Here is a 27,638-nt window from a genome sequence, read left to right as displayed (position 1 = left end):
GTACGGTCCTAAGGGTGACTAATAATAGGGTAGCGTTTCCTTAAGGTTGGCCTGGCTAATAAATAAGAAGCTTAAATACTGACTCTTGTTGATACAAGAGCATCGCCAAGTGCTGAAAACCATGTTGTGACCAAGATGGGCCCAGGATTGCAAGAAGCCTCCATTCACGGAGGTCACAGGGACTTCTTGCTGTCCGGTTCTAAGCCGGCTTAAGCACATCGTTGTAGACATGGGAAGATATGTGATCCCCGTCCTGCACTAGTATCCGGGATCATTGCTTTTCCTGAGGCGTAAATAATGTCAATGATTTAAAGAACAAGAAAATTGGAACTTGGAATGTTACGACGTTAAAAAATGACTATCGTATCGACACTTTGACTGACGACTTCAGACGATTCGAACTGGATTTATTAGGAGTTTCAGAAACTCATATCCCTGGGGTAGGAAGCATGAAATTAGATTACACTGAATTTACTTACTTAAGCTGGAAGGATGGGGTGCTTAGGCAGGGAGTAGGGCTCAGAATGAATAAGGGAGATGCTAAGTCTTGTTTAGGCTGGGAAGGTATTAATAATAGAATACTAATTGCTCATTTTATGACTAAAAAGTACAGGGTATCAGTCATAGCAGTATACGCCCTTTTAGAACCAACTGATGGACATAGTAGTGACTAAGATGCATTTTACTTACAGTTACAGGAACAAATAAACACGGTCCCAGGTAGAAATATAATGTTTTTACTGGGAGATTTTAACGCCCAAGTCGGTAGAAATAGGTATCCTAGCCTAGGTAAATTTGGTGTAGGAAAAGATTACAGTAATGGATACAGACTTTTGCAATTTTGTAGGTATAACAATCTAGTTATAACCAATACGGTGTTTGGTAATAAAATGGCTCATAAGTTAACATGGTATTCACGTGATGGTAAGACAGCAAATCTTATTGATTACGTTATAGTAAACCAAAGACTGGCTGGATTACTACAAGATACTAGGGTATATAGGAGTGCCATTATTGATGTTAAAAGTAAAGATCATCATCTAGTAGTGTCAAGGGTTAATTTAAAACTGAAATATCGGAAGGGTAACTACCTCCCGATAAGTTATGATGTTGGTAGACTCCAGGATGAGAATTTGAGAGAAACTTTCCAGGAATAGTTGAATCCTAAACTTGAGAGTTTAAAATTTGATAATGTGGAAGATGGTTGGAATAATTTTTAAAAAATAATTTGTGAAGTTGCTGAAGGTGTCTTAGGGAAGAAAGCTAGAACTGTAGCTAAGAATATCAGTGAAAAAGCTTTATGTTTAATAGAAAGGAGAAAGGACTTGTAAAAGATCTATCTGAGTGATAGATCATATGAAAACAATAGGGATGTAAAGAAAGTGGAGAAAGCATTAAAATATGAACTAAGGAGGTCTGGTAAAATATTGTACTGACATGTTAACAAATTGAGAGGGAGTAGTCAATCCGGACTTGCCCCAGTTAAAGATAGGAATGGGGCCGCAATTAGCGATAAGGAAAAACCTAAAGAGAGATGGGTCGAACATTTTGAGAAATTGCTTAACCGAGATAGAGTTGCAGGAAAAGATATAGAGGAAAATGAAAAAGTTCGTGATACCTTGGATGTGAAGAAAGATTTGTTTTGTGAGGAGGAATTAGTAACAGTACTAAAAGGATTAAAGAATAATAAGGCTCCAGGTGCTGATAGCGTGGTAAATGAGTTTCTTAAATATGGTGGCTCTGAGGTTAGAAATAAGTTACTGAAGATTATGAATATGATTTTTGAAAAAGGGGAAGTACCTAACGATTTTAGGAAAACCTTAATTAAGCTACTTTATGAGAAAGGTGATAAAAGTGAGTGTCATAATTATCGAGGCATTAGTCTGGTCTGTGTAGGTAGTAAATTACTTAGTAATATGATACTTTTTGGACTGAGAGATGCCGTAGACAAAGTTTTAAGAGAAGAACAGTGTGGTTTTTGAAAAGGTAGAGGATGTGTCGACCACATTTTTACTCTTAGGCAAATAATTGAGAAGTGCCTGAGTTTTCAAACACCTTTGGTCCTCAGTTTTATAGATTATGAGCAAGCGTTCGATTCTGTTGATAGAAGAGATTTAGTAAAGGTTTTATCCTTGTATCGTATACCAGACAAAGTTCGTGATACCTTGGATGTGAAGAAAGATTTGTTTTGTGAGGAGGAATTAGTAACAGTACTAAAAGGATTAAAGAATAATAAGGCTCCAGGAGCTGATAGCGTGGTAAATGAGTTTCCTAAATATGGTGGCTCTGAGGTTAGAAATAAGTTACTGAAGATTATGAATATGATTTTTGAAAAAGGGGAAGTACCTAACGATTTTAGGAAAACCTTAATTAAGCTACTTTATAAGAAAGGCGATAAAAGTGAGTGTCATAATTATCGAGGCATTAGTCTGGTCTGTGTAGGTAGTAAATTACTTAGTAATATGATACTTTTTGGACTGAGAGATGCCGTAGACAAAGTTTTAAGAGAAGAACAGTGCGGTTTTAGAAAAGGTAGAGGATGTGTGGACCAAATTTTCACTCTTAGGCTAATAATTGAGAAGTGCCTGAGTTTTCAAACACCTTTGGTCCTCAGTTTTATAGATTATGAGCAAGCGTTCGATTCTGTTGATAGAAGAGCTTTAGTAAAGGTTTTATCCTTGTATCGTATACCAGACAAAGTTCGTGATACCTTGGATGTGAAGAAAGATTTGTTTTGTGAGGAGGAATTAGTAACAGTACTAAAAGGATTAAAGAATAATAAGGCTCCAGGAGCTGATAGCGTGGTTAATGAGTTTCTTAAATATGGTGGCTCTGAGGTTAGAAATAAGTTACTGAAGATTATGAATATGATTTTTCAAAAAGGGGAAGTACCTAACGATTTTAGGAAAACCTTAATTAAGCTACTTTATAAGAAAGGCGATAAAAGTGAGTGTCATAATTATCGAGGCATTAGTCTGGTCTCTGTAGGTAGTAAATTGCTTAGTAATATGATACTTTTTAGACGGAGCGATACCATAGACAAAGTTTTAAGAGAAGAACAGTGTGGTTTTAAAAAAGGTAGAGGATATGTGGACCAAATTTTCACCCTTAGGCTAACAATTGAGAAGTGCCTGAGTTTTCAAACACCTTTGGTCCTCAGTTTTATAGATTATGAGCAAGCGTTCGATTCTGTTGATAGAAGAGATTTAGTAAAGGTTTTATCCTTGTATCGTATACCAGACAAAGTTCGTGATACCTTGGATGTGAAGAAAGATTTGTTTTGTGAGGAGGAATTAGTAAAAGTACTAAAAGGATTAAAGAATAATAAGGCTCCAGGTGCTGATAGCGTGGTAAATGAGTTTCTTAAATATGGTGGCTCTGAGGTTAGAAATAAGTTACTGAAGATTATGAATATGATTTTTGAAAAAGGGGAAGTACCTAACCATTTTTGGAAAACCATAATTAAGCTACTTTATAAGAAAGGCGATAAAAGTGAGTGTCATAATTATCGAGGCATTAGTCTGGTCTGTGTAGGTAGTAAATTGCTTAGTAATATGATACTTTTTGGACTGAGCGATACCATAGACAAAGTTTTAAGAGAAGAACAGTGAGGTTTTAAAAAAGGTAGAGGATGTGTGGACCAAATTTTCACTCTTAGGCTAATAATTGAGAAGTGCCTGAGTTTTCAAACACCTTTGGTCCTCAGTTTTATAGATTATGAGCAAGCGTTCGATTCTGTTGATAGAAGAGCTTTAGTAAAGGTTTTATCCTTGTATCGTATACCAGACAAAGTTCGTGATACCTTGGATGTGAAGAAAGATTTGTTTTGTGAGGAGGAATTAGTAACAGTACTAAAAGGATTAAAGAATAATAAGGCTCCAGGTGTTGATAGCGTGTTAAATGAGCTCATTAAATATGGTGATGGTGGCTCTGAGGTTAGAAATAAGTTACTGAAGATTATGAATATGATTTTTGAAAAAGGGGAAGTACCTAACGATTTTAGGAAAACCTTAATTAAGCCACTTTATGAGAAAGGTGATAAAAGTGAGTGTCATAATTATCGAGGCATTAGTCTGGTCTGTGTAGGTAGTAAATTACTTAGTAATATGATACTTTTTGGACTGAGAGATGCCGTAGACAAAGTTTTAAGAGAAGAACAGTGCGGTTTTAGAAAAGGTAGAGGATGTGTCGACCAAATTTTCACTCTTAGGCTAATAATTGAGAAGTGCCTGAGTTCTCAAACACCTTTGGTTCTCAGTTTGATAGATTATGAGCAAGTGTTCGTTTCTGTTGATCGAACAGCTTTAGCCAAGGTTTTATCCTTGTAAGGTATTTGTACCAGACAAATACGTGAAAGTCAATAGTGCTATGTACGAAAATAACAGTGCTGCGGTTAAGGTAGGAAATGAGAATAGCAGCTGGTTCTGTATTAAATCAGGAGTCAAGCAGGGTTGTGTTTTATCCCCCTTAGTATGGATTAATTTGATGGACGTTGTTTTAAGCAGTACAGGAAAGGCAATGGAAGGCCACGCACTCAAATAGGGAGGAAAAGTCTCTTGGACTTAGATTATGCTGATGATTTAAGCATCCTAGATAAAAGTGTGAGCAAAATGAATGAGGTTTTAGAGGTTTTGCGAGTTCAGGGTGTACGAATAGTTTTAAAAATTAATGTCAAGACGACTAAGTCACTAAGGCTAGGAATAGGTGAAGATGAAAAGGTGACGCTGGGTAATGAAAAGATTGATCAAGTGGGCAGCTTCACTTACCTTGGTAGTATTATCAGTAAAGATGGTGGGAACAGTGATGATGTTAAAAGCAGAATAGCCAAGGCTTGGGTTTTTTTTCAAAGATAAAAGAAGTTTGGAAGAACAGGAAGATAAATCTGAAAACCAAGATTAGAATATTAGAAGCTACAGTGATGACAGTGGTCAAATATGGCTCTGAAGCATGGACGCTCCGAAAAGCGGATGAAGCTTTGCTAGATGTTTTCCAGAGAAATTGTTTAAGGATTGTTCTGGGTACCCTGCTGACTGACCGTACTTGAAATAATAGGCTATACGAAAAATGTGGTTCAACACCGCTCTCTAGGGCTACAATGAAAGAAAAGTTGAGATGGCAAGGGCAAGCTCTGCGGATGCAGGATGACAGATTGCCGAAGATTGTTCTTTTCGTCCAACCGTCTGGGGCTAAACAGAAAGCCGTTCATTATCGTCTGGGGTGGGAGGATGTCGTAAAGAAAGATACAAAGGAAATAGGGACTTCGTGGGAGGGTGTAAAAAGGGAGCCTTTGAATAGATTGGGATGGAAGAGGAGCGTGCGTAGCTTTGTTGGCTTCAGGTGGCTTGGTGCTGTGGTGATTTTTTAGTAGTAGTAGTAGTAGTAGTAGTAGTAGTAGTAGTAGTTAAATAATGTTATAGACAGGCTGGATATAAATAAGATTATTCTTATTTGACTCACAACAACGATACAAGAATCTGGAAATATATAGGCCACTGGGGCTATTCGTCCCGTAGCATAAAACGGATACAATAATACAATTAAAAATATAAGGCATTAGGGCACTTACAATGTTCCAAGGTGTTTCTAAGTAAAAAGGACCAGAGGTCACCCGAGCAATTAAAATCAAAAGTTACCTGATACCATAAAGTGTATCTTTTATACTTTAGGTCAACCACGTCTTTCTGGGCCACAAACGTACATAAGCAAGGAAGTGGTTATTTTTCAAAGCCTACACATATCATGGAGCCCAGGATATGTGGTTGTTTTATGGTTAATTTCCAAACTTTTATCTTAGTAAAAGGTGGTAATTCAAAGCTTCGCATTTTGAATTATGCGTCTTATTATTTTATCTTACTAAAATCAATTTCTAACTTAATTGGTCAGCTTACTGCAGAACAAAGTATTGCTATTTTGTCCGGTTGGAGTCTGTTTTGTAACTTTTGTTTGGTTCTACCAACATAAGACTTTCCGCGAGAACAAGGTGCTCATTCTACATACACCACTTTGTTTTTGGTGTGTGTTTTTTTTTTTTTTTTTAATTGCATGATTACAATTATCAGAGGCAGCGATCGAGCGTTGCTCGTAGTAAATAGCCAAAAGGGTTTAGTGAGCGTGTATTCTATGATTATTTTTTTCTTTTCTCCCAAAGTCACTTACATGAAAAAAGTGGTTGCAGAAACTTTGAAGTGGGTTCATACTGCAAGTTCTAGTGGCCTTTTTAAGATTCAAAAATGATTGTAGGGCAGCCAGCCTCAATCCTGCGCCTTTTCTAGATCCCTTTTCCCCCAAAGACACCCAATCTAAATTTTGTGATGGCTATTTTGTGCAAAATGGTATAAAGGTCAAATAACTATGCTTCCAGGGATGACCTGACCACTGTAGTCCCTGCAGCGAGGACCACAAGTCACAGAAGTTGCCCATTGCTTGCACATAGGGTTTGTTATGGAGAAAGGGAAGAATATTTGATGATGGGTCTCCAAAAATGCTTAGGATACGAAATTGAAACTTTTAGAAAATATTGAGAAAGATGATGAACAAAATCAAAACACAGTATGCGCCTGCTAATTGTCAAAAGGGCATATAAGCAATATATCAAGAAAGCGTGAGGGTGTTAGGCTGAAACTGTCAGGGTGTGTTGAATGGGATATTAAAAAGTGATAGTGGGCAAATGAGCCTCTCCTCTAACCAGTATGGATATTCTTCTAAAATGAAACCAGTTATGACTATTCAAAATTTTGAGATGGTCATTTCGTTGAAATTAATCAAAGCTTTAATGCCTATGCCTCCAAAGATGAGGAGACCCCCTCCCCTCCACAGATCTTGCGGTAAAGTTTGTAAATTATAAAATTTGCCAATTGTCTACATATACAATTTGTTGTTGGGGAAGGGGGAATGTTTTATCTAGGGTGTGTCCGAAAGCGCCAATGGTATTATGGGGAAACTTCAAAGAAGGTTGAGAGGGATCTCAAACTAAATCAACTGGCATTATGTGCATCCAGGTTATCCAAAGCACGTACCTGGAGTATATTAAAAAACGACTAAGGGGTATTAATTTGAAACATTCAGGACAACTGCTGCTACTACTACTGCGATTGCAACTACTACTACTTGCAAATGTGACTGTGACTGCAACTTGGTGTGACTGGGACTGTAACTACTTGTGACTTCACCTACCTGGTGACTGCGACTGCTTAAGACTGTGATTGTGATTATTTCCGTCTGTGATTGCAAATACTTGCAACTGGGACTAGTTGTAACAGAGATTACGACTATTTGTGACTACAACTGCGAATAATTGTGACTGTGACTACTTGCGACTATGACTATGACTATTTATGACTGCAAATGTGGCTACTTGCCAATGTGACTGCAACCACTTGCGACTAGGATTTCATTCCACTTGTGACTCCTAGTACCTAGCTTTTTTCCAATTTAAGTCGCAGTTTCTAAGACAATAACTGAATTTTATGAAGCATATTCTCCCCCAATTCAAATAAGGTTAATTCCAAAAAATATTACATTTTCAAGTATTTCTAGTGTTTTTTTATTTTTCTCAAAATTTCTTCAAGACAGCCGAACTTTTTCAATTTTATTTAAGGTTGTTTTGAATATTTTGAACACTTTGTTGTGCTCTTGATGGTGAAAATTCTATTTTTGAAGGAGTTTATATATTCTAATTATACTTATGACATGGTCATGAGAGCATCGTCTTGGTACAAGTCAGCTGTTTTTCGCAGAGATTCCATACAATGATGAATATAGGATTCAAATATGAAATGAAGCAAGTAATGACATACCTACGATATTTTGCTTCATCATGATATGCCACCTGTCAGCTCAAAATGGAGTAAAAAAAAGCGGCAAAATCTACTATATTTTGAAAAAATCTATGGTGATGGTCTCTAGTGTTTTGTTCGCCTGCATTACGGGCTTCTTTAAATTGTTCTCGTAGCTAGATATTGTCTTTTTAGCCACTAATAGGCTGTAAAACGCTTCGCACATTGACAGATGAGCAGTCCTAATTTTTTGACAGTCCATCCTCCTTTGACAGTCCATCATCACATTGACAGTCCTAATTTTTTGAGCTGATGATTAAAAAGTAAATAAAATGAAGATTTTAAATTGTATGATGAACAAATTACCTTGAACATGCAGTTATTAGTTTTATCAAGTTTTCTTAATCTTTTTTTTTTCTCTATTAGTCAATACCCTTAAACATTTGAGGAAAAAGCTATGCAACTTTAAACAAAAGATTGACGCAAAATCTTCAAATTTGCAAAGAAAATGCCATTTTTCTCTGAAAAAGTCCATAGTTAACATCCAGCTTTTACTTCATCAAAATAAAGATCACTTTTTGGTGAACAAGAAAATATTTTCTATATTTTTACATGTAGAAAATATATTTTTCTATAATTTTCACAAAATCTCAGTCGCAACCAGAGAAAAAAATTAAACATCACTTAACGTTTCTTTGTAAATGCGTTGTTTCCTGAGTGATTTTCTTCTTTATGAATGTTTTAATAGCCTTCTGTCTTTGGCTTTGTAAACAATCAGAAAATCAAACTTTTATAGACTAACCTTTATTCTGCAATATGCCCTCAGAACTTAACTTCCTTATGTTTTATTCGAATGTAAAGCTTATACGCACGATACGTCTTTTTAAATACAAAATCACCAAAGACAGAGCTCACGTCGACTTTTCTAGTATATATGTCAATGCTCATACGGGCTAGACTTAACGCCAACTTCAGATCTAAAAGATACTTCCATTTTCCCCCTTCAGACTTCTGCAATTTCGTCTTTGCCTCAGAGTATTACCTAAAACTATTTCAACGATTTATGCTCCAATGTTAAGTAGCTGTCGCTCGTTTTGGAAATTTTGCCAGAAGTAAAAGAATACAAAGCGATGATCATTTCTGAAAAAAGTATATTATTGTATAAAGCATGCCTTGTGTCACGTACACCTAGAGAGATAGAGAGATATTTATTTCGAGAAATTACTATCACAAGCCCTGAAGGGCCGAATTCGAATTTCGAAGTCCATAAAAAAAAAACAAGCAAGAAAATCATAACAAAAGCACAACAACTAAAAAATTGGCAACCAATGCAAAAAAAATAAATAATTAATTAAATATCGGAATGCTATATGATTCCTTTGTCACTTATATTAAAAACTGCAAAATGGCAACTAGTTAAAAAGATAAAAACTGATAAAACTAAAAAAAATAAATAATATACACATTAACAAATGTTTAAAAAACAACATAAAAAGGAGATAGGGACCAAAAAAAAGAGCATAAAGAAAAACGAGCTGTTTCTTTTATTATATAAGAGAAAAGACAAAATATGTTCAAATTAACAACTATTAATTAAGTCAGTATAAAAAAGGATTCAAGATTTCTTATACCGTAAGGTAGTACAAACAATGGGAGATAAGGTGGGGATAGGCTGTAACATAGTTTGGGTCGGACAATTTCTATCAGGTATATGGTATTCAGGGAAAAGGTTCGCAGTACGGGGGTTCAAAAGTGCCAACTTACCAAAACGGAGGCACAAATTATTTCTTCGTCTCTCGAGGGTCTCTAGGTTTGAAATATTAAACAAATGCAAATATGGTATCTTGCCCTCTTTAAAAATAATTCTTAGAGCTCTCTTTTGGACATTTTCAATTTTTTGTGTTGCTTCATTTGAGAGGCCAGGGTGCCACACAGGACAAGCATACTCTAATATGGGACGCACAAAAGAAATGTATACTTGTAGTAAATGTGATTGAGGGCAACTGAATTTATTTAAAAGTGTAAGGAGCGAAAGCGAGGAGTTTGCTTGTTGTAGGATATTATTTATATGGTCATCCCGTTTCAAATTGGAAGAAATTGTAACACCAAGGAGTTTAAGAGATGTGACATCGAGGTTTCAGGAGGAATAGGAGCAAGAAAAAGGGGAGGGGATTTCAGGAAACTTACTGAGACTATTGCGGATTTAGAATGGTTAACTGTCATGTCAAGGGACGAGGCCTCACAGGCAATATCCTGGAGCATGCCCATTAGATTGCTAAACATGTTTTTATGGCATATCTCTAAAAGTGTCAAGTCATTGAATGGTTTATACCTACTGTCATAAAGGGTTGAAAGAGTGTTAATCATACGAGGAAAAAGGAGAGGGTTTAGAATAGTCCCTAGAGCATTGCCGCTATATATGGAGAGATGATGCGAAAAATGATTTAGAAGTGTAACTGCTTGAGATTTATTAAAAAGAAAAGAGGCAACGAGCTTAACAAGGAAAGTTTCAATGTGGAATTCATTTATAAGTTTATCTATGAGTAAATTGTGGTTAATCAAATCGAAAGCATTTTGAAGATTAATAGAAATTAGATTAAGCCAAGTAGCCCTCCAGCCTCATACTAACCTATAGACTCTGAGAACTTCTTGCAAAACGAAGCTAACATGACTCTCAGATGCTCTACTTTCCTAAGCCTTTTTTTATCCGCTGTAGGCTTTACAACAGTGTGCTATTTTCCCGCCAAATGATACTAACTAAAGTTCACAAGACTTTATTATCTTCACGATTGACCTTAACTAAAGTTCTAGTCTTCTTTCCTGATCTTTAGTGTTCGTAATGAAGTGTATTGTTCGGACTAGTTCTGGCAAGATTTGCATAGAATGAGCAATTTGTTGCTAATTTAACTATTCGATGGGTCTGTTTTGTGAAAAAGAAAAAGGATGTTTAGTGAGGATCCATGGAAAAACATTTAAACGACCTGCAGTGGAACGATGAGCCGAGTGCACAATTTTGTGAAATCTGTTGATTCTGCCAGTGATCAAAACTAAAAATTACAAAAAGCCTAGATAGAACTTTATCAACGACAATTACACCGAACAGCTGAACCAGCAATCTAGTGTTAGAAATTCAGTTAGTCTCTTAACAGAAGCACCTAATCTGCCCAGTACAAGAACACTTGTGGGTGAAAGTTTTGACTTCACATTATACTTTGTCTGTGGAACACTTAAAAAGCCGATGCCCCGTTGGGGTGTTTTTGTCGCCAAGACAAAATATACAGAAAAACCAAAAAAGTCAGTAATAAATGTATTTAGGTTCTGTTTACTATCAATGGTAAAAGAAATTTTCCTAATGAAAGCCAGCCAAAATTGTGAGGTACCAAAATAGTTTTATGGAAAAATTTCTTCATCTATAAGCTCAGAAATAAAACTGGAACCAGTTCCAGCAATTAGTGCTCCCTTACTCACATGTGAACGTGCGAGGCATTTATAAGCCTTTTTTTGGCTCAGAAGATAGTGTTGAGCTAAGAAAAACAGTCTAATTAAGCACATAATTTAACCTAAGAAGACGCTAAATATCATCGTAATTGATGTCTTTTCAAAATACAACCGTTTCATCACTCTGCTTAATGTCGTTTTGAGCTACTAGTGGCTCATCATGACAAAGCAAAATGTATTAGATGTCACATTACTTACTTCATTTTGTATTTGAATTCTATACTTATCATTGTACGTCATTGGCTGAAAAGCATGACATGTACTTTCAACATAAAATACCAATGACCATGTTACAGGTATAGTTTGAAAATGTATAACTCCCTCATAAATGAAATTTTGACCGTCAAGATTACACCAAGTGTGTAAAATAATTAGGACAATCTTTGAGAATTCACCTTCAATATCACAGGCTCAGAAAATAAACTGTGTAAAGATGCCCTTATATGCCAATAACGGACTTTTATGCAAAAATTAAACTCTTCTACACGGTTAAGAGTTGGTATGCCCCAATATTCAGAATCAGCACCATCAGATACCCTAAGAAGCGCTCTCAAATCAGCTACAGCAGATATGCGCCACCAAATCCCCCTTTTACCGATACCCAGCCGTGGATAATACACTATTATCTTTAATTGAAACTGCTATTAATGTCAATGAAATTTTGTGTTTGCGTACGTGATTGTTTAAGAAGCAGTTATTTTGTGTGTTAGTCTTTATCACAAAAGCTTCTGTATGGCTGAAGCTGAGTTTCAGTAATTACGACAAAAATAAATATACCCTTCAGTTCTCAAATGAAATATTGGAGCAATCTGATCATTTATCTCTCTTGACGATCTACAATTTCAATAGTTTTTTTTACTTCATTCTTTACCCTGTAAAAAAAGCCTTGAATGCTCTTACTTCCGTATATTTTTTTTGGAGTACTTAGTACTGATACTTAAACACAATTTAGATCTAATGCTTCGTAATTATGCCTTAATATTTTTGGTGGGGTATTTGACAAATACTAACTTCAGTTCAACCTGACGGAAGTCCATTATTTAAAATGCAATCCTCTGTATTACGATAAAAATTGTTCATTCTGTCGCCCGAGGACTTTTGGCAAGTAACACCTGCGTCTACGATTATCTGTCGGCAACATTGTAAACTAGCATCAGATTTAAAAACCTAGACAGGACAGTTGTAATTAAAGGTTAGTAAAAATAATCGTCTATGAGAATACTAGGACCAACAGCATTCAGGCAACCCAGGAAAGTAAAGTTTGTGTAGTGGTTGGCCATAAAAACTTCATTCAAACAAAGAAACCGACAAATACTATTGTTTTAGGATTTATTTACTCATCTATAATAGTATATGTTATCTTTTTATTTGATATGATTAATTATTTCTGTTTGTTTGGGTCTCATTTGGGTAAAATTCTACTTTAGCTACTTTTGGCTATCTTGGAAAGGAGTTTGGTTAGGAAAATGAGACTTTCAGGGATAGATCTACAGGCTAAAGTATGCCCAGGGAAGGTATTTTGAAGTACCTACCTCCACTCCTTCTCCCTCTAGAGGGTCCTGAGCTTTTATGACCTTTAAAAATCTCTGTGTTTTAAAAGTGAAACCTTCTAAAATAAATCTTCCGCTTAAAATGAAGTCCAACAAATTGTTTTCAGCCTTGCAACTTTGCTCAATCCTGATTTATAGAGTTTTAAAGATATGCAAATACATTTCCTAAATTTTGAAAATTAACATTGATATGTCTTAAAATACTGTAACATTGATATGGCTTAAAATACCTGTCATGTAGACAAATTTCAGGATCCTCTAGAGGGAGAAGGAGAGGAGATAAGTACTTCAAAATACCTTCCCAGGACATATTTTGGTCAAGTTATATGAAATCATATTATTGAGTTAGGACTAAAGTGAATACACCATTCGATGCCTTTTTTTATGCTGATTGGAAATATAATAAGCATTTCAAGCAGAAATTAATTTCAGCCCCCCCCCCCCATATATATGCCCATTCCGGGGTTGGTTAGGTATAGCTGTTATAGGGGGGGGGGGGCTGGAAATAATTTCTAATACAAATGCTTATTATATTCATAATCAGCATAAAAAAGGCATCGAATGGTGTATTCGCTTTATTCCTAACTCAGTAATATGATATATATTTAAGCCTGTAGACCCATCCCTGAAAGTTTCATTTTCCTAACCTCACCCCTTTCCAAGATAGGTAAAAGTAACTAAAGTAGAATTTTACCCTCATTTGCTCTTTAATAGTATTTTTTGGTGGATTTTAGCTTGAATTTTCATAGGACTTTATTTCTGCTGGTGTTGACCTTATTATGGATCTTTTGTAGGTAAATTTTTACCAAATCATATTATTGAAATACAATAAAGTGAATAAGGTAAAGTTCTACTAAATCATATTATTGAGTTGGGACTAAAGTGAATAGGCTACACCATTTGATGCCTTTATTTTATGTTGATTATGAATATAATAATCATTTCTATCAGAAATGAATTTCAGCCCCCCTATATATGCCAATTCAGGGTCAGGTTAGGTTATAGAAATATATACCCTGAATTGGCATATATAGGGGGGGGGGGCTGAAATTCATTTCTGATAGAAGTGATTACTATATTTGTAATCAGCATAAAAAAAAGGCATCAAGTGGTATATTCACTTTATGCATAAGTCAATAATATGATTTGGTAGAACTTTACAGTGAATAAACCACTTGATGCCTTTTTTTATGCTCTTTCCAAAATAATAATAATTTTCATCAGAAATGAATTTTACCCCCACCCCTATTTACCAATTCAGGGTATATATTTGCACATTAGGGGGGGGGGTAATTTTTAACTTACCTCCCATTTACATCATAAATAAAATCCCCCCCACCCCCCTAATGTGCAAATATATACCCTGAATTGGCACAGCCATAAAGCATTACTTCCACAAGCCATTTACAAAACTATAAGACAATGTTATAATAGTAATATTCTTACTTTATAATATGTAGAAAGTTATTATTAATCAGATTTTCCTGATTGATTACATCTTAGTCAATGTTTTTGATGTTTTTTAGAAAACACAGGCAGTAGAGGTAAAGAATAAAATAGAGGTAGTAAGTTAAAGAAAAAGGTAAGATCCAGATAAAGAAGAAAATACCTAATTTAGAGAAACTTGTTTACACTAAAGTGCAAATGATGAAATAGGCTTTATAACTTTTATAGTTAAAGAAGATAAAGGGTACAGCAGCCAAACCTTTGGTTGGTTTTATTTTATTTGTCTTCAGTTTTACTTGACTATTAGATTCAATGTTTATTTGTTTTAAGGTTAAATCATTTATCTATATCAGTATCTAGAATCTATATGTTTGATATGATCATTTATTTTAATTTCTGTTTAATTTATTCTTTAACAGTCATTTCTGGTTGTTTTGAACAATTGTATGACTTTATTTTTGCTTGTCTTGAGTTTAATATGGTTTTACCTTTTTTTGGAAAACTTCATTTTAGGGAAAATTATTATAATTATTTTTGTTTGTTTTTATTACCAAAGTTTTCTTATGAGTAAATATGATTATTTCTACAGTCTTTCACTTCTTTAGCATAACAATTAAAGTATCCAATTCTGATTTGTTACTTTTAATTAGTATCTTTTGATTTATTTCCACATTCCATAAAAGTCAACCAGATGCCAATAGCTATTGCTGAGATATTCCAGATACTCTCTTCTGACAACTATAATGCACATAATATTCTTTTATTGAGCTCAACACCCCCCTCAACATTCTCTGAGAGTTCCAACTTAACAGTACTAACTGTTCCTGAGAAATTGCACACACCATTTTAACAACCTAGATGAACATAGTATCTTTTGATTTAGTTCAACATCCCCTGAAAGTTTCAACCAAAGAGTATTAGCTGATCCTGAGATATTGCAACTACACCTTTTTGACAGCCAGGACACAAATACAAGGTGCATCCAAAAAGTATTGAGACTGGCCAATGTGCAGCCTTCCAATTGCCACCAGCATGCTGTCAATAGGTGGTATTGGTGATTGGGGTCTTGCCAAAGCATCACGCCTCACAGCAGTCACTTCTGGACAGTGAGAGAGTGAGGATCAATAGTTTTCAAAGTGTGTTTTTTCATTTTGGTCATGGGATAAAAAGTAAAAAATGGAGTGGATGACACAGCAGCAATATGCCATCAAATTCTGCTTTCTCTTGGGCAAAACTGCTTCAGAGACTCTTGCCTTCATTGAGCAGGCCTACAGAAACCATTCCATGTTGAAAGCCCAGGTTTTTCATTGGCAGGAGGACTTCAACAACAGGCAGGAGACAGTTTAGGACAAAGATTGATCTGGATACTCTTTGACCAGTTCATTGGATGAAAATGTGTCAAAAAGTTAAAGGACTCTTGGACTCCAACTGTCAGTTGAGTCTGCAATTCATAGCAGAAGAACTTAACATGTGCAAGTTGATCACAACATTGTAACCAAGAATCTCAACATGAGAAAATTTTGTGCAAAATTGGTGCCAAAAGTGCTGAGTGATGGACAGAAACAACCACAAGTTCAACTGTGCCATGAAATGGTGGAGGTTGTGGAAGGTGAAGCAGACTTTTGGATGCCATAATAACAGGCAACAAAACATGGGTTTTCCAATACAACCCTAACACCAAACGCCAGAGTTCCAAGTGGCACACAAAATGGTCTCTGCACACCAAGAAGGCAAGAATGGCAAAGTCAAAGGTGAAGACCATGTTCACTTTTTTTTTTTACAGCCATGGGGTGGTACACAGCAAGTTTGTGCCTCAAGGACAAACTGTCACCACTGCTTTCTACAAAGACATCCTTGCGTGACTGCACTGGAAAATGAAGAGGAGACAACCAGAGATTGCTGATTGATGGAAGCTCCACCATGACAACACTCCAAGCCACACCACCTTCCATGTGATGTCATACCTGGCCGGCCTGGATAGAGGTTTCAAATTTACCACAGCCTCCATATAGCCCTGATTTAAGCCCATCAGACTTTTTTCTGTTCCCAAATTGAAAACCACCCTGAAAGGATGCCGTTTTGATTATGTTACCACCATCCAGAAGGCCATAACAAACTTTTTAAAAGGCATTTAGGAAGCTGGCTTTGAAGGAGTCTATGAATCATGGAAATTGCGCTGGCAGCAGTGCATTGACGCCCAAGGGAACTATTTTGAAGAATTTTGAGGTGTCATTAAAATTGGATGAATAAATTCCTGTTTATAGAGTGAGTCTCATTGCTTTTTGGACACACCCTTTAGTTGTATTTTTATTAAGTTCAATATTCTCCTTGATATTTTCTGTAAGTTTCTACTTAATACCCTTACCTATTCAAGAGATATTGCAGACATGCCATTTTGCCAAACAGAATGCCTATATTGTCTTTTGATTTGATTCAACATTCCAATTGACATTTCTCAAAATTTCCAACTTAAAAATCTGTGCTGTTCCTGAGACATTGCAGCTACACCCATTAACAATTGGGATTCACATATTGTCTTTAAGTTCAACATCCCCTCAGCATTCTTCAGATTTTGAACTTGTAACTCTTTCCTGACAGTTCTTGAAACCTTAAAGATATGCTATTTTGGCAACTGGGGTGCATATAATGTCTTTTGATTTAGTGCAACATCTCTTTCAGTATTTCCTGAAATGTTCACTTAAGTACCTCAGTCATTTGTAACATGTAGCAGATAAGCTCTTTTGACAACCTGGGTGCACTACATCAATTTGACAAGCAGGATGCAGTTTAACTCTTTCAGTTTAGCTTAATATGCTAGTTCTAGTTATAATAATAGAAGTTGCAGTAGTATTTGCAGTCATAATTGTAGTAGTAATACTAATAGTAGTAGTCACAATTGGAAGTCAGACTTGTAAGTAGTCAAAATTAGTCATAGCAGCAGTCACAAGTAGTTGCAGTTAAAGTTACAGCAGTATCTTTTGATTTTGTTTAACATCCCTCTCAAAATTCCTGCATTTTTGCCTTAATACTCTTAACATTTTCTGACAAACCCAGGATCAAGCATCCCCCCTCCCCTCCTTTTCAATAATAAATCCTGTATGTAAACAATGAGCACATGCATATTTTACAACCCCTGCCCTAGGGATAATTTCGGAGACCACACTGCCTTTTCATGACGATAAATAAAAGTTCAAATAGGGATAAAATCGTTTTAATAGACAGTGACGACGATAACAGTGATAGAAATTCACAAAAATACCGGATATTTCGGTCATATATACAGTGACCGTCATCAATAGTAAAACTAAACTAAAACAATTTAAAACAAAATTTTATATACTAAATCAAATAACACTACATATTATTTGAATCCCTAATTCTTTTCAAAGCAAAGGCGGAAGCTATTCTCTTTGACCTTCTTGGATTCGGTTCATTAGCGTTCAATGATATAACATTTGGACAAAGGTCAACTACATTGGGTGAATTGAACTTTACTCTGTCAGATTTTAATAAATTATTATAGATAGAGTTCAGCCCATATTCACCTGTATCCCGATTCAAAGCAATATTCTTGAATAAGATTTTCTTTATTTCAAGAATTTCACGAAAATTTTGCTTTAAACCCCGATCCCTAGAAATCAAAGAGACATTCTCGAACAAAATAAAATGATCTGGAAAATTAAAAATATGATCTGAAAGGGCTGAAGTGAAATCTTCAGACTTAGAATCTTGCTTTAAAGCCAAAGAAATAGAATCTTTGTGTTGTAATAATCTCATTTCCAAACTCTGGTTAGTACGTCCCACATATGAGCTTCCACAAGTACCTGGGATCTGATAAACCCCACTTTGTTGCCCCAATGAAGGTAGATCCTTCCCAGAATGTAGAAAACTACCCAAAGTATTATTACTCTTTAAAGCTACCCTTAGACCATTGCTTTGTAAAATTCTTTTAAGTTTTTCACTTAGCCCGGGTACATATGGTAAGGAACAAAAAACATCCTTCTCCCGAGTTGTCTCCAAGACTTCCTTAGAAGTCTCTAGAAACCTTTTTCTTCTTTTTGAAAAAGTCTGGTATTTTTGTGAATTTCTATCACTGTTATCATCATCACTGTCTATTAAAAGGATTTTATCCCTATTTGAACTTTTATTTATTGCCCTAGGGAGTTGGGGGAGAGGGGTGATATTCCCAGAAGGATAGTTATTAGACCTTTTGACTATCTTGAACAAAGTGGGGATTTCATAATTTTGACCAGTGTTGAGGAAAGACATCCAAGAAGGATAATGGGGCCCTTTGCCCTCCAAGCACTGTCGAATATGCCTTAAAATTTTCAGCTGAATACCCTCAGCCATTCCTGAGACATTTCTGATGTTTCCTTTAGCAAACAGCATGCCCATATTGTGTTTTCATTTTATCCAATAGCCCCCTCGACAAATACTCAAAGTAGTCACAAGTAAAAGTAGTTGGAGTTAGAGTTGTGTGTAGTAGCTATTGCAAGTAGTCAGAGTCAGAAGTAGTTGAAGTCACAAGTTGTCAAAGTCCCAGTGACAACTAGCCTCAGTAGTAGCCTATTCATAGTAAAGGCCCTGAAATTTTCAAGGTAATAAAATTATCAAGTAGCCAAAGTCACAGTAGTAGTAACAATAGTGGTTCCAAAAGTCTGAAGCTAATTCCCTTTGTTGTCCCTAAGATATTATAGATTCCCCCTATTGCTATTCTCAATACACACAATGTATTTTGATTTAATTCAGTATCCCCTCCCCCTCACATTCCCCGAAGTTTCAGCTTAATACTCTTAGCCTCAGTAGTAGTAGTAGTTGTTACTACTACACCCTTAGCTTTTTCATACACACCCAGAATCAATCATTCCCCCTTTCTCAATGATAGATCCTGTATGTAAACAAGCTGAAAATTGCATAATTTAGAGTCCTTATACAAGGGACTGAGGGGGCTTGGTATTGCTGGAGGCATAGTTAGAAGACCATTTGACTATTTTGGACAAAGCATTTTTTTTTTATTTTGGTCAATGCTGGGGAACAGGGGCGTAATTTGCTATGGGGCAGGGAGAAGGGGTAACTGTCTCTCCCAAACCACGGTTTGCCCCCCCCCCCCAGATGAAATTTAGTTTCTTCCAAAATAAACCTGCATAATTCAAGCATCAACAGAACCAGGTCAGTTTTTTAGTACATATTTACCTTTATAGTACTGTAAATTACCGTTATATAGTACTATAAAGTACATTTATAGTAAATAGTACCTTTATGGAACCAAACCGCTTATTTGTTTTTTTTTAGTTTTTACTGTCATTTTCACTTGATTTGGGAAAATTGGCTCCAACTTTGCCCCCCTCCCAGGATTTTGACGAAATTACGCCCCTGCTGGGAAAAGAGCAACCAAATAGGGCATATTGGGGAAGGGGCTGACTGCCCTCTAATTGCTTATGAGCATACTCCTGAGCAAGCTATGAAAGTTTCTTCTTGTTTCTATTACCCTCAGCAGTCCCTGAGAATCGTTGATGTGCACTTTTGACAAACAGTATGCATGTAGTTTGTTTGGATTTTAAGCAAAGTGTAATTATGTAAAGTCCAAATTATGTTCTGGCCTTGGGAAGGCATAGGGATTTTGAGCCATACTCATGTTAATTTCTGCTCGTTTTGAGTTTGACTTGGTTATTTATTGTAATTTCTGTTCATTTTGAGTTGCATTTATTTATTGATGTAGATTTGGGGTAGTTTTATACTTAGTCGATTATTTGATTTTATTTTTGCTCATTTTGGTTTAATGGAGATCTTTGCTTTTCTATGAAAAACTTATTTTTTGGAAAAAGTTTTTTTTAATTAATGTCTGTTTGTTTTATATTGACATAGTCTTTTAAGGGAAAAAGAAAAAAAATACTTTAAATCTTTTCGTTTTTTAAGACTTTATAGTTTGGCTTGCTATTTGTATGCTGGAGAAAAATTTTCAGCAATTTTTAACAACATACACCCTTTTAAAAATCTGGACACAAATAGTAGTGTTTAATTTAGTTTCATAACTCCTCTAGTTGACCTGAAATAGAAAACTTGATACCATTCACAAAAAAATCTGTTTACTTTCTTTGATAGCTTGGATAAACTTACGCTATTTTGATTTGGTTAAATATTAAGAGCAGAAGTAGCCCCGAAAGTTTGATACTGCTGAGAAGCCTTATTGGGAATTAGCATTAACACAGTGCATTTTGATTTAAGCTTAAGGCAACATTTAGTTTTTAAACATAATGGGAGGGTGGGCGTGGGGGGGGACTAGTTGCCCTCCAATCACTTTCGACTATAAAAAAGGGCATTAGCCCTTTCTACTTTGAATCGAATAAGCCCTTTTCGAAGTTCCTACGACAACTCCTCCGATACGAAGTGCCCTGGTCTAAACAAAAGAAAAAAAAATAATACATTGTACCGACATTGATCTTTACTATCAAAATGTCAAGCGTTCCAATCACTTTTGACAATTAAAAAGGGCACTAGACCTTTTAATTTCCAATCAAATGAGCCCTTTTTGAGTTTCTACGACGCTTTCTATAAACACCTTAAATGCCCCAGGGCATAAATTACAACCCATGCCCTGTGGGATCTGAGGGGGCTGTCATCCTCAAAGACATAATTTCCAGAACTTTCAACTACGTTGAACAAAATGGCTATCTCAAAATTTTGATTGGATGTGTTTGGGGAAATAAGGGGCGTTAGCTGCTTTACTACCACTTTCAACTATTAAAAAAGGCACTAGCCCTTTCAATTTCCAATCGAGTGAGCCCTTTTGGAGTTTCTACTACAACGCTTTCAAAAAACCTTACATGCCCACAGGGCATAACTTACAACCCTTGCCCTGAGGGCTGTGATGGGGTTGTCATCCTCGAAGACATAATTTCCTGACCTTTCACCTACGTTGAACAAAATGGTTATCTCAAAATTTTGATTGGATGTGTTTGGGGAAATGGTGGGCGTAAGAGGGGGGTTACTTGCCATCCAATCACTTTCGACTATTAAAAAGGGCACTAGCCGTTTTAATTTCCAATCGAGTGATACCTTTTTGAAGTTTCTACGACAAAGCTTTCTATCAGAGGCAACGCTGTAGCGTTGCCTATAGTAAAGGCCATACGGCTCCAATGTTTTAATATATATATATTTTTTTTTTAATTAAAAAACCTTATATGCTCCCAGGGCATAACTTACAACCCTTGCCCTGAGGGCTGTGGGGGAAGTGTCATCCTCAAGAACAGAATTTCTGGACCTTCTGAAAAAATCCTCCTGAAAACTGATGTGTTTTTCCCAATAACCAATGCTATATGTGAACATTGGGAAAAGTTCATAGCTTGCAGACCTTCCCCCGGGGACTGTAGGGGATTAAGTCATCCTCAGAGACATAGTTATTGTATTTTTCAGCCCTGCTGAACAAAATGGGTATCTCAAAGTTTTGATCGGGAGACTTTTGCCCTAGTTGCCCTCCTTTTTTTGGGTCGCCTAAAAAAGGCACTAGAACTTTCAATTTTCGTTCGAATGAGCCATCCCGCGATATTCTAGGACCACTGGGTCGATACGATCACCCCTGGAAAAAAAAATAAATACACATCCGTGATCTTTCTTCTGGCAAAAAAAAACAAAATTCCACATTTTGGCAGATAGGAGCTTGAAACTTCTATAGTAGGGTTCTCTGATACGATGAATCTGATGGTGTGATTTTCATTGAAGTTCTATGACTTTTAGAGGCGTTTCCCCCTTTTTCCGAAAATAAGGCAAATTTTCTCAGGCTTGTAACTTTCGATGGGTAAAACTAAACTTGATGAAACTTATATATTTGAAATCAGCGTAAAAATTTGATTCTTTTGATGTATCTATTGGTATCAAAATTCTGTGTTTTAGAGTTTCGGTTACTATTGAGCCGCGTCGCTCCTTTCTTACAATATCGTTACCACGAACTGTTTGATAGGTAAGGCTGGAGTGTTGGTCCTGATTTTATACACTTTATTAAACTGATAAACCAAGTCAATGCACTTTATTTTTCATGAAATTATGTTGGTGATGCATACTTGTGCATCAGCTTCAGTGCCCAAATCGGTGGGCAAAATCAGCTTCAGTGCAAGGGGGTGAGTAGGTCATTTTGCAGGTGTGGATGGGGGTTGTCGGATACTCAAAAGAGCACATCTCAGTGCCCAGATTGCCTAACTCTCCATGAGCCTTCAGATAAATATAGGAAGGGGGGTAGGAATTATAAAGTTGCTGTGGTGTGACTTATCTCTTCTTGGTGCAGACCAAGGTTTCTTACATTTATTTTAAAGCTTCTTTTAACTAAACTGATTTGCTGTATATTTCATAAAATTATATAGCCTATAATGATTTGTAAGTAGACATCGGCTATTGTGAAGGAGGGGCTGTAGGTCATTTTGTAGGCAGAAGACAGATGTCTCAAAGAGTGAGTTTTAATGCCCAAATATCCCAACTCTCATAACAAGCAAGGAGTTGAGGAGGGGGCAGCTCCTTTTATATATGGTATAATTTTTCTTCATTTTAAATTTTATTGTTGCTCTTTACTTTCAGTCGAAAAAAAAGTGTTTTTATCTAGTTTGTTAAATCGGATATATTTTTATTAGTTCTTTTTTCGTTTTTTGGGGGGCTGGGGGCTGAGTTGTTACAGCAGAGTAAGATAAAGGTTAAAGAAATTGATTTCCTTGCTTATCATAGGCAGCGCAATCACGCTGCCTAAGTAAAGAACGATGTTGGTACAATGCATTTTTCTCCATACCAGGGCACGTCGTATCGAAGGAGTTGTCGTAGAAACTTGGAAAAGGGCTAATTTGATTGGAAATTGGAACGGCTAGTGCCCTTTGTAATAGTCGAAAGTGATTGGAAGGCAACAAGCACCCCTTCCACGCCCACCATTTCCCCAAACACATCCAATCAACATTTTGAGATAGCCATTTTGTTCAGCGGAGTGGAATTCCAGATATAAATTATGTTTTTGAAGAGGACAATCCCCCACAACCCTCAGGGCAACGGTTTTAAGTTATGCCCTGGGGCATATAAGAACGATGTTGGCACAATGTATTATTTATTATTATTATTTTTTTTGCTTTAGACCAGGGCATTTTGTATCGAAGAAGTAGTCGTAGAAACATCAAAAAGGGCTCATTCAATTGGAAATTGGAGTGGCGTGTGTCCTTTTTAATAGTGGAAGTGATCGGAAGGCAATTAACACCCCTTCCACGCCCACCATTTCCCGAAACACGTCCAATCAAAATTTTGATATAGCTATTTTGTTCAGCGTAGTTGATTTCCAGATAGAAATTATGTTTTTGAGGAGGACACTCCCCCACAGTCCTCAGGGCAAGGGTTGTAAGTTATACCCTGGGGGCATATAGGGTTTTTATAGAAAGTGTTGTCGTAGAAACTTCAAAAAGGGCTTATTCGATTGAAAAATTGAGATGGCTAGTGCACTTTTTGGTAGTTAAAAGTAATGGGAGGGCAACTAACCCCCCTCTCACGCCCACCATTTCCCCAAAAACATACAATAAAAATTTGGAGATAGCCATTTTTTTTACGTGATTGAAAGTTCTGGAAATTATGTTTTTGAGGATGACAACCCCCCCACAGCCCTCAAGGCAAGGGTTGCAAGTTATGCCCTGGGGGCATATAAGGTTTTTATAGAAAGAGTTGTCTTAGAAGCTTCAAAAAGGGCTCATTCGATTTGAAATTGAAACGGGTAAAGCCCTTTTTAATAGTCGAAAGTGATTGAAGAGCAACTAGCCCCCCTCTCACGCCCACCATTTTTCCAAACACATCTAATCAAAATTTTGATATATTCATTTTGTTCAACCTAGTTGAAAGTTCTGGAACTTAGGTCTTTGAGGATGACAACCCTCCCCCCCTACAACCCTCGGCAAAGGTTGTAAGTTATATGCCCTGGGGGTATATAAGGCTTTTATAGAACGTTTTGTCGTAGAAACTTCAAAAGGGCTCATTTGATTGGAAATTGAAAGGGCTAGTGCCCTTTTTAATAGTCGAAAATGATTGAAGGGCAACTAACCCCCCTCTCACACCCACCATTTCCCCAAACAAATCCAATCAAAATTTTGAGATAGGTGTTTTGTTTAACGTAGTTGAAAGTTCTAGAAATTTGGTGTTTAAGGATAACAACTCCCTCAGAGCCTTCTGCGCAAGGGTTTTAAGTTATGCCCTGGGGCCGTGTATGGTTTTATAGAAAACTTTGCGTAGAAACTCAAAAAAGGCTCATTCAATTTGGAATTGGATGGGAGAATGCCCTTTTTAATTATCGAAAGTGATTGGAAGGCTTGATATTTTTATAGTAAAGATTGATCTGGGTACAATGTAATATTATTTTTTTTTTTTTAGACCAGGACACTTCGTATCGAAGGAGTTGTCGTAGGAACTTCAAAAAGGGCTCATTCGATTGAAATAGACAGGAATAATGCCCTTTTTAATAGTCGAAAGTGATTGGAGGGCAGCTAGTCGCCCTCCCACGCTCACCCTACCATTTGCCCGTTATGTTTAAAAACTAAATGTTGCCTTAAGATTAAATCAAAATGCACTGTGTTAATGTTAATTCCCAATAAGGCATCTCAGCAGCATCCCAAGAACGAATTATGGTATTGTGTGCAAACTTTCGGGGCTACTTCTGCTCTTAATATTTAACCAAATCAAAATAGCGTAAGTGTATCCAAGCTATCAAAGAAAGTAAACAGATTTATTTTTTTTTTGCGAATGGTATCAAGTTTTCTATTTCAGGTCAAATAGAGGAGATATAAAACTAAATTAAACACTGCTGTCTGTGTCCAGATTTTTAAAAGGGTGTATGTTGTTAAAAATTGTTGAAAATTTTTCTCCGGCATACAAATAGCAGGCTACACTATAAAGTCTTAAAAAAAGAAAAGATTTAAAGTATAATTTTCTTTTTCCCTGAAAAGACTATGTCAATATAAAACGAAGAGAAATTAATTTAAAAAAAACTTTTTCCACAAAATAAGTTTTTCAAAGAAAAGTAAAGAACTCCATTAAACCAAAAATGAGCAAAAAATAAAATCAAATAATCTGCCAACCGTGAAACTACCACAAATCAGCATCGATAAATAAATGAAACCCGAAACGAACAGAAATTACAATAATTAACAGTAGAAGGGCCTTATTGACTCCGATCACTCACCCCTGCTGCCACCTATAACTTTTTTTACATAGTTTATGGATGGTTATGTGTGTACGTAGATTTATTTGATGGTTTTATGGTTTTGTCAGTGAGAATGAAAAAACAGGAACTTTGTCACATTTATGTCTGTTTTCATGGACGGTTGTGTGTGTTGGTAAATTTATTTGATGTTTTTATGGTCTTTGTCAGTGAGAATTGAAAAACAGGAACTTTGTCACTTTCATTGACTATAGATTCATTAGGGAGAACACGTGGTTAATGGGGTCAATGTTATTGTTGTTGTTTTGGGCACGCGATAGAGTCATTAGGGAGAACACGTGGTTAATGGGGTCAATGTTATTGTTGTTGTTTTTGGCATGCTCTCAGCGAATGACAAGGTCAATGTTGTTGTTGTTTTGGGCACGCGATAGAGTCATTAGGGAGAACACGTGGTTAATGGGGTCAATGTTATTGTTGTTGTTTTGGGCACGCGATAGAGTCATTAGGGAGAACACGTGGTTAATGGGGTCAATGTTATTGTTGTTGTTTTGCGCACGCGATAGAGTCATTAGGGAGAATACGTGGTTAGTGGGGTCAATGTTTTTGTTATTGTTTTGAGCACGCGATAGAGTCATTAGGGAGAACACGTGGTTAATGGGGTCAATGTTGTTGTTGTTGTTTTGGGCACGCTCTCAGCGAATGCCAAGGTCAATGTTGTTGTTTCCGGGCAAAGTTAATAACACTTCCTTCCTGTTGTTGTTCGAGGCAAATGATATGAGTTTCCGGAAAACAGTCAGATCACGTGTTTCCAATATTTGTTGTTCAATGCAAATGATATGAGTTTCCGGGAAACAGTTAGATCGCGTGTTTCCAATATTTGTTGTTCGAGCCAAATGTTATGAGTTTCCGGGCAAGGTTAATTAATGTCTGACAGATAACGTCAAGTTAATTAATGTCTTTGGATTTCGAACAGAAATGTTATCGAGGCAAAGTTTAGATCACACATGACAGATGATGTCATGATTGATTGAATTGTCTCCGGCGCGAAGTTTATTAATGTCTGGAGTTTTTCCAGAAGAATCGTTTCCGAGGCAAAGTTTAGATCTTAGCGATGAATTGTTTTAGCGCGCGAAAAGGTTTCTTTGTAATTTCAAATGTGAAAGCACAGGGATGCTAAACAAAAGGAACATGCTGAAATTCCGTTTAGGGATTATTTGGGCGAAACCGTTTTAGCCATTTTAGGGAATTATTTCGGCGAAACAGTTAGAGACATTTTAAAATATGATTTTTGAAGAGATTTTAGAAGAGGATTTGAGGGTCAAACTCCATGGTCGTTATAATACACAAGTTCCATTTGGACACTGTTGTGAGGTCCTCTACCACAACCCCAAAGGGCTCCGATCCCCCTACCCCAACCCCAAAGGGTTCCGATCCCCCTACCCCCACCCCAAAGGGTTCCAATCCCCCTACCTCAACCCCGAAGGAAGCCCCCCAGTCCTCAAGGGCCCCCCACCAAGCTCCCAAAGAGCCCCCAGACCCCAAAGACTCCCCGGGCTCCCAAAGGACCAATCGGTGCTCAAGGGCCCACCAGACCCCAAAAGGCCCTACCCGAGCCCCCAAAGGCCCTCCCCGGTCCTCAAGGGTCCCCCCAAACTCCCAAAGGCCCCAGACCCCCAAAGGCTCTCCCCCGGCCCCCAAAGGTCCTCCCCCGGTCCCCAAAGGTCCACTGGGCTCCCAAAAGACCACCCAATCCTCAAGGGCCCCGGATCCCCAAACGCCCTCTTTGGGCCCCAAACGCCCTCCCCCGGTCCCCAAAGGTCCCCCGGGCTCCCAAAAGACCACCCAATCCCAAAGGGCCCCCGGACCCCCAAAGACTCCTGAGCCCCACATTATAATACTTTTTAAGGCTTTATTATATCTTTTCTGAACAAGTTCCTTTCATAATGTCATTCCTAAACCCATTTTCCAACCTCAAAGACTCACCTCCCCATTTCGTAAATACTTTCTTGAATTTTTTATCATGGTATTTTTTTTAACTTTTTTACATATCTTAAAATGACATGAACACAAAAAAAAACTCACACACACACGCACAAAAAATTACACACACACACACACACACAAAACTTACACACACACACGAAAACTCACACACACACGACAAAACTAACACACACAGAAATTTACACACACACACACACACAC

At 36.8% G+C, this 27,638-nt stretch overlaps 1 protein-coding gene across 2 annotated transcripts in view; it reads left to right on the top strand.

Moving 5' to 3' along the window:
• The first annotated feature begins 12,369 nt into the window (after nucleotides 1-12,369).
• Nucleotides 12,370-27,638, top strand: part of LOC148946577 (solute carrier family 61 member 1-like) — a 38,274-nt gene continuing 23,005 nt past the window's right edge. Inside the window, exon 1 of one of the 2 annotated variants that reach the window (XM_089097050.1) lies at nucleotides 12,370-12,465. The gene's annotated coding sequence lies outside the window, so the exon portion shown is untranslated. Of the gene's footprint in view, nucleotides 12,466-12,507; nucleotides 12,528-27,638 lie in introns of those variants that run through there. The other variant, XM_089097051.1, reaches the window with a different exon arrangement.

The sequence above is a fragment of the Artemia sp. Qi Xiang Cuo genome, chromosome 11 (assembly GCF_049724085.1).
Source record: "Artemia sp. Qi Xiang Cuo chromosome 11, ASM4972408v1, whole genome shotgun sequence".
Taxonomy (NCBI): Eukaryota; Metazoa; Arthropoda; class Branchiopoda; order Anostraca; family Artemiidae; genus Artemia; species Artemia sp. Qi Xiang Cuo.
Note: the sequence above shows the minus strand (reverse complement) of the source record. Positions and strands in the feature narration are given on the sequence as shown.